Source organism: Triticum urartu, chromosome 1A (assembly GCF_056163025.1).
Source record: "Triticum urartu cultivar PI428250 chromosome 1A, HENAU_Tu73, whole genome shotgun sequence".
NCBI lineage: Eukaryota > Viridiplantae > Streptophyta > Magnoliopsida > Poales > Poaceae > Triticum > Triticum urartu.
In genome coordinates, this window is record NC_141873.1 from 25,976,135 (window position 1) to 25,984,115 (window position 7,981).

The 7,981-nt window shown below is 51.5% G+C and overlaps 2 pseudogenes; both read left to right on the plus strand.

Annotated features, from left to right (window-relative positions):
- The first annotated feature begins 1,144 nt into the window (after window positions 1-1,144).
- On the plus strand, window positions 1,145-2,473 carry LOC147988668 (BTB/POZ and MATH domain-containing protein 3-like; annotated as a pseudogene).
- A 361-nt stretch (window positions 2,474-2,834) lies between these two features.
- Window positions 2,835-3,971, plus strand: LOC147988669 (uncharacterized; annotated as a pseudogene).
- Window positions 3,972-7,981: the final 4,010 nt, after the last annotated feature.

A 7,981-nucleotide genomic window follows, 5' to 3' on the forward strand; every position in this document is an offset into this window, starting at 1 on the left:
ATTACAGCCACAATTATTTATTGCAGATTTCGAGTCATGCTTCATTCCTTTTTGTATGTAGATTAACAAATTTGACACTGACAACTGCTAAAATTATTTAAGAATAAACCAATTTTTCAAGGAAACCAGCTGCAATTCCCACTGAACACCGGTGACATATGCACCCTCCATTATTTTTATCACGAGAGATCATTTATGCTTCTCGGCTTCAAGTGGTTGTTCCCCTTCCATGTGCATCACTATGTGGATCATATTTTTCTGATAAATTGATGCTTCCCTATGATAGTTGGTTTTGTTTGAGAAAAATAATCTTAGGAGTTCATTATGATGTCTTTGAGAAAAAGAATCTTAGGAGTTCATTATGATTTCTTGAATACAATGTCTGTTATTAGCTCGTAAATGGTTATTTTATGCTTTCTACACACTCCTAGAGAGTGGTCCATGGTCAATTTATTGCCTCAATTTTAGTTACTAAATGTTATAGCAACCACATCTTTTTGTCATTACTGACAAAGGCCTCTCACTTTTTTTTTTACTTTCTGATCATGCACAATAGCAAGATAATATGTTTTGTCAATAAAATGGAAGGATTTTCTTGACTTCACAATGTCGGTCCTTTTCAAGTCATTATTTTGATTTGTTGACAGAAAAGATCCTGATTTGTGTTATTTATTGTAACCATTATAAATATGTTGTAACTGTGGTCTCCATTTGGCATATACTTCTATTGTTTCTTTTCTTAAAATTGATGGGCGCGGCAACGCATGCCTCTATGGTCTAGTGAAACAGTAAAACAAGAGACAGAAATACGGTAGACATGTCCGTGCACTCACCCCCCCCCCCCCCCCCCTCCGCCGCGCGAGCTACCATGTGTCACGATCTCGCTCACCAGGGCCCCTCGCTCAACGGTCCCCAGGCTTGGATGGTTGCCCCGGAGCTTAGGTTGCTATTCAAGGCTCAAAATGCCAAACCTACATGTATGAATCTTAAACTAGTTCCGAACTTTTGATAGGCCTCGGGTATTCGTATAAGTATGGGAAAACTACTCTCAGGAAATTCACCACACATGTGATGTTCCTCTTATCTCGTATATATGGTAGATTACAAGAGATCACAGAAAAAATAGCTCACTATAGCACCGCTAATGGCACGGTACGTATAGCATTCTGAGCAATATCTTGCTTAATGAAATTAGCGTACAATCGTTCGCTAAAGTATGATATAGCTTCGCTATAGTAAATTTTAAGGGTTTACTATTTTGTCATGGCACACTATTTTTTCCTTGCGGCAGATATACATCGGAACAAACCCAAGCATTCTGAACGATAATTATTGCATAGTAATCAACAACAAACAGCACAATAGGACTCTGGAGAACAGGAGCAATACGTTGGGGACAGCTATAGATCGAACCCTAGCCACCAAAGGAGCAAGCCAAAGAGAGAGTAGAGCACAAGAGGCGAACACACCTGATGTGCGATGGCTTCGGCAAGGATCGGAGCGAGCAGCCTCACCACTAAACGTCCCCGCATCCACCTCCAGTGGCTAGCCAGCAGCCAACTAGTGGATTGACTCTCATTTGGATCGTCCTGTGTGTAAACGTTTCTTTTTATTTTCTGGTTTGAGGACTGGTGTACTTAACTGTTGTTTGATTTGATAGTACCGTGGGTAAAGCACACACAAGAATCACAGCACTTCCAGCATTGATGACGACCACTTTGTTGGATTCTGCTTCCCTGCACTTCAGGGTAGATTATGAACAAGTCAAACACCTTAGCATCGACGAGGTCGTCTCTTCTCAGGTCCTCTCCATCGGCAAACACTTGTGGAGGATCAACATTACCCGTGGGGACCGGCAAGGTACTACAAGGATGACATGTTAAATCATGTTTCTATCTACCTTGGGCACATGAGTGACTCCAGAACCATACGCACCAACTTTGTCGCCTTCATAAAGGATAGAGAAGACAAACCATCCAAAATACGAGTAAAGACTGATCTTAAAGAGTTCATCATGGGCGACCCTAGATACCTTGATGATTAGGGATGGAATCCGTTTGTGGCCACAACGGTCCTTGAGGATAACTATGTTATTGACGGGCACACCACATTCTTATGCACCGCCATCATCAGGCGTTATACCCCTGCGACTGTGTCGCCTTCCGATACCAAGAACCGTGTCGTCTACTTACTTGATCAGGCATATTGGACGGACGCGTCATTTATCGTCAACGGCGAGATTTTCCCCGCAAACTGAGCAATGGTTGCAGCTCCCATGCCAGTCTTCAAGGCAAAGATTTTTGGGTCATGGATCACACCGGACGATATAAGACCTTCAAAATTCAAACATATTCTTCAGTTCAGATACACCAATGCCTTTCCTACTACAAAGGATAACACTATACTAGATATGATTTTAGAAAAGGCGTATCAGGGATTTATTTCTTTTCTGGTTCCTAAATTCCTATACTAGGTATGATTTCTGTTGTGTTAATCACGTCGCCAGTTTATTTGTTTTTTCTGTTAAGTGGGCTACATTAGTTAGTAGGCCCATCAAGTTTGCTTATTCATTGAGATTTGCTTTGGGTCAGAGGCGTGCTGCGTTCACGCTGCGACCAAGGGGTTAGTGCTGGGTTTGTTAGGGCACGCCGTGGAGATCGTGGGATGGCGCGATCGTAGCGCGGCGTGGCGATGGAGCCGGGTCAGCCGCCGATCCGCATTGTAAGCACTGAATAAGTTGAAGAGAAAACAGAAAAGCTGTGAGCCAGTTTGGGCACAGCGCAAAAGAAAAACCTGAGCGTGCGTGCGTGTATCGTTCTTGCTCTTCCACCTCTATGAGCACGAGCGAGTTGCCGATCTGCAACGACAACTGGCATCAGAGTCTCGTCGGAGATCCTATTGACATGGCCGGCGGCAAGGAGCCGATGCAAACGGACAAGGGTGACAGGTCAGGGTCGAAGTCACCCTCGAAGTCGCCGCCGCGCCGTTCACGATCACCATCCCGTTCTCCCCCGCAACGTGGACGGAGCCGCACGATCCGCGGCCGCGAGCTGGCGGCGCCGGTGGTGCAGAAGGTGATCCGGGAGTCTGGATCGGGGAACTGGCCGATGCTAACCAAGACGAACTACAACGATTGGTCGCTCTTGATGAAGGTGAAGCTGGAGGCGCGGGGCTACTGGGACGCCATCAAGCACGGCGACTTCGACTTCCACGAGGATTGTATGGCGCTGGAGGCCATCCTTGGAGCGGTGCCACCCGAGATGGTGGGCACGCTGGCCATCAAGCCGACGGCGAAGGCGGCGTAGGACGCGATCTCCACCATGCGCATCGGTGGTGACCGCGTGCGCGCGGCTAAGGCTCAGTCGTTGGCGCGGGACTTTGAGACCATCGAGTTTCGCGGTGGCGAGTCCGTGGATGATTTCGCGATGCGGTTGGGATCCATGATCACCAGCCTCAACATCCTTGGTGACAAGGTCACTGAGGAGAGGGCCGTCCACAAGTTTCTGCGAGTCGTGCCGCCGCGCTACTCGCAGATCGCTCTCGCGATTGAGAGGCTCGTTGACCTCAGCACACTGAGCATTGAGGACCTGACGGGGCGCCTTAAGGCTGCCGAGGAGCGGTACAGGAATGACAACGACTCGCATGCCGGCGGCAGCCTGTTGTACACTGCCGAAGAATGGGCGGCACGCACGAAGGAGAAGGGGCAAGGCGAGTCATCTCGCATGAAGGCCGCAGGCCGCGGTGGCGGCCGTGGCCGAGGTCAGCGCGGCAGAAAAGGCAAAGATGCCGCGCCCAACGGCAACGCGGCCAGTGGCGGTAACCATTTCAAAGGGACCTGCTACAATTGTGGGATTCAAGGACACATGTCCAAGGACTGCCGCAAGCCGCGCAAGCACGGCAAGAGGAGGCGAACGTGGCGCAAGTGCAGGAGGAGGATCCAGGACTACTCTTGGCTGTCTGCTGTGGCCTGACACTCACGCCGGACGAGCCGGCGAACCAGTTTGTCTACCTCAACGAGAAGAAAGTGGTTCCCAAAGAGGCGCCGCGCAATGGCTGGTACCTGGACACAGGGGCGAGCAATCACATGACAGACGATCACGTCGCGTTTGCCACTCTAGATGAGTCAGTGACCGGCGTCGTAAAGTTTGGCAATGGCTCGTCAGTACAGATCAAAGGCAGAGGCTCCGTGCTATTCAAATGCAGAAATAGCTCACACCGTGTACTGTCCAAGGTATATTATATCCCCAGCCTTTGTAGCAACATCATAAGCATTGGACAACTTGATGAGATTGGCTGTAAGACTGTTGTCGAGGACGGCGAGATGTGTGTGTATGATCAGGAAAGGATCCTACTGGTGCGTGTCAAGCGGACAGGAACAGGCTCTATGTAATGAAACTGAACATCACTGAACCCGTCTGCATGCTAGCAAGATCAGGTGACACTGCGTGGCAATGGCACGCGAGGTTCGGGCATCTGCATTTTTGTGCTCTCCATGATCTGGGCACGAAGGGCATGGTCAGTGGCATGCCTGCAGTGGATCAAGTGCATCAGGTCTGCTCCGGCTGCACTATTAGCAAGATGCACAGGAAGCCATTCCCATCAGCCTCGGCGTACAGGGCGGAGCAGCCTCTAGAGCTGTTTCATGGAGATCTCTGCGGGCCAATCTCACCAGCGACTGTAGCCGGTAACCGATATTTTCTGCTCATCGTGGATGACCATAGCAGGTTCATGTGGGTGGAGATGTTACGGACAAAGGGTCAGGCCCTGGAGTACTTCCGCAAGATCAAGGCGATCTCTGAAAATGAGCCTGGCCTGAAGCTAATGGCCTTCGGGAGCCACCGTGGCGGCGAGTTTAACTCCATGGCGTTCGCAAGCTTCTGCAATGAGTCTGGTGTGAAGCGTTACACGACGGCGCCCTACTCTCCGCAACAAAATGGCGTCGTCGAGAGGCGCAACCAGTCGGTGGTGGAGATGGCGTGTTGTCTCCTTAAGGTGATGAACGTGCCCTCTGTCTTCTGGGCAGAGGCGGTGAAGTCGGCGGTCCACATACTCAAATCGATCGCCGACGCGCGCACTGGACGGAGTCACGCCATATGAGGCGTGGCATGGGCGACGACCAAACGTCAGCTACTTCCGCACATTTGGCTGTAGAGTACATGTCAAGCATCTCGGCTCAGGTACTAGCAAGCTCTCTGATCGGTCGGCTCCAATGATGTTTCTTGGCTATGAGGATGGCAGCAAGGCGTACCGCGTGTATGACCCGGCCACCCGCAAGCTGCACATCACCAGGGATGTGGTGTTCGAGGAACACGTTCCCTGGGTTTCGAGCGGTGCGCCTGACGCGGTGACCACGGGTGCAGCGGTCAGCACATTCACGGTGGAGTACCACATCGACACCACTGCCGTCCACTGCGACGGCGGGGAGCTGCACACTCGAGGCTCACCTCCACCCACGCCTGCACCGCCGACGCCCTCACCACCGACACCAGGAGAACCAGCCACGCCCTCGCCGGTGCAGTTTGTCACACCAACCACGGGCGAGACGTACGTGGAGGACGGTGCCCCTCTTCGGTACCGCACCGTGGAGGACGCTGTCGAGCACGCCCAGCCTGTCACGTTGGAGTACAGTGGGTTGTGCCTCGTTGCGGCGGAGGAGCCAGCCAATATCGAGCAGGCCCTGGGCGAGGCGTGCTGGAAGGAGGCCATGGACGCCGAGATGAAGGCGATCACGGAGAACCGGACCTGGGAGTTTGTCGAGCTCCCGAGTGGCTACCACGCCATAGGCCTTAAATGGGTCTACAAGGTGAAGAAAGATCCCCAAGGTAACATTATCAAGTACAAAGCTTGCTTAGTGGCAAAGGGTTATGCACAGAGGCAGGGCATCAACTATGATGAGGTGTTCGCGCCGGTCGCGCGGATGGAGACGGTGCGTGTTCTGCTCGCACTAACGGCGCACAGCGGCTGGGAAGTACATCACATGGATGTGAAGTCGGCGTTTCTCAATGGAGATCTCGCCGAGGAGGTGTACGTGCAGCAGCCACCGGGGTACGACGGTGCGGATCGCGGCCGGAGCGTGCTCCATCTGCGCAAGGCGCTCTACGGTCTGCGACAGGCACCGAGGGCTTGGAATTCCAAGCTGGACGCCACCCTTCTAGATCTGGGGTTCGAGTGCAGCCCATACGAGCACGACGTCTACCGCAAGCTGGCCGGAGATGCATCTCTGCTTGTGGGGGTGTACGTAGATGACCTGATCATCACCGGCAGCCGTGTTGACAAGATCAAAGATTTCAAGGCCCAGATGATGGAGAAGTTCAGCATGAGCGATGTTGGCTTGCTGTCGTACTACCTTGGTGTCGAGGTGGAGCAGTCCAGGACGGCGGTCACGATCTGTCAGAGCAGCTACGCCTGCAAGATCGTCGAGGATTTTGGCTTGAAGGGGTGCAATCCGCGCTCTACGCCCATGGAGAATCGGCTCAGCCTGTCAAAGGAAGATGGCAGCTCGCCGGAGGATGCCACTGCGTATCGTAGCGTGGTGGGCAGCCTCAGATACCTTGTCAACACAAGGCCGGATATTGCCTACGCAGTGGGCATCGTCAGTAGGTACATGGAATCACCCACCACACAGCACATGGCGGCTATCAGGCATATACTTCGGTACATCAGCGGGACGGCGGACTATGGGCTGAGATATGAGAAACATACTGACGGAGAGCCTGAATTGATGGGGTACAGTGACAGTGATCATGCCGGTGACGTCGATGATCGGAAGAGCACGTCGGGGATCTTCTTCTTCCTCGGGTGCAGTCCGATTTCTTGGGCATCACAGAAGCAAAGGATAGTTGCACAGTCATCTTGCGAGGCTGAGTATATTTGTAACGCCCTCGATGCGGCTATATCTCCTACGTGTAGAAGCACGACTTAGAGGCATAACCGCATTGAAAGCAATGTCGCAAATTAGGCAATCTTCAGAACATCCCATGTAATATAAATAATAAAAGGGGAAGGAACATAGTTGGCTTACACTCGCCACGTCAAACAAAGTACATAAATAGCATTACATCATCCAATCACTCATGGCCCGACTACGGTGCCAAAATAAAAGACCAACCCAACATGCGACACGGTCCCGATCGCCCCAACTGGGCACCACTACTGATCATCAGGGAAAGACACATAGTAACGACGGGAGGCTTCATCGAACTCCCACTTGAGCTCAAGCGCATCATCTGGAACGGAGTCATCAGGCCCTGCATCTGGTTTGGAAGTAATATGTGAGCCACAGGGACTCAGCAATCTCGCACCCTCGCGATCAAGACTATTTAAGCTTATAGGTAAGGTAAGGTAATATGTGGAGCTGCAGCAAGCGACTAGCATATATGGTGGCTAACCTGTTCGCAAAAGAGAGCGAGAAGAGAAGGCAAAGCACGAACGAAGAACTAGAGAACCAACTACGGCAAACATTAGTCCAACACCGTGTTCACTTCCTAGACTCCGACGATAAGAGACCATCACGGTAACACACACAGTTGATTCATTTTAATTAAGTTAAGGTTCAAGTTATCTACAACCGGACATTAAAAAATTCCCATCTGCCCATAACCGCGGGCACGGCTTTCGAAATTTCAAATCCCTGCATGGGAGTCCCAACTTAGCCCATGACAAGCTCTCATGGTCAATGAAGGATATACCTTCTCCCGGGACATTCCGATCAGACTCGGTATCCCGGTTCTACAAGACACTTCGACAAGTCAAAACAAATCCAGCAACACCGCCCGAATGTGCCGACAAATCCTGATAGGAGCTGCACATATCTCGTTCTCAGGACACACTCAGATGAGCTCTCCATACAACTAAAACCAAACCTTGAGTTTCCCCGAGGGGGCGCTACACAGGACTCTAGATCGGACCAACACTCAGAGGAGCACTGGCCCGGGGGGGTTTAAATAAGATGACCCTCGGGCTCCGGAAACCCAAGGGAAAA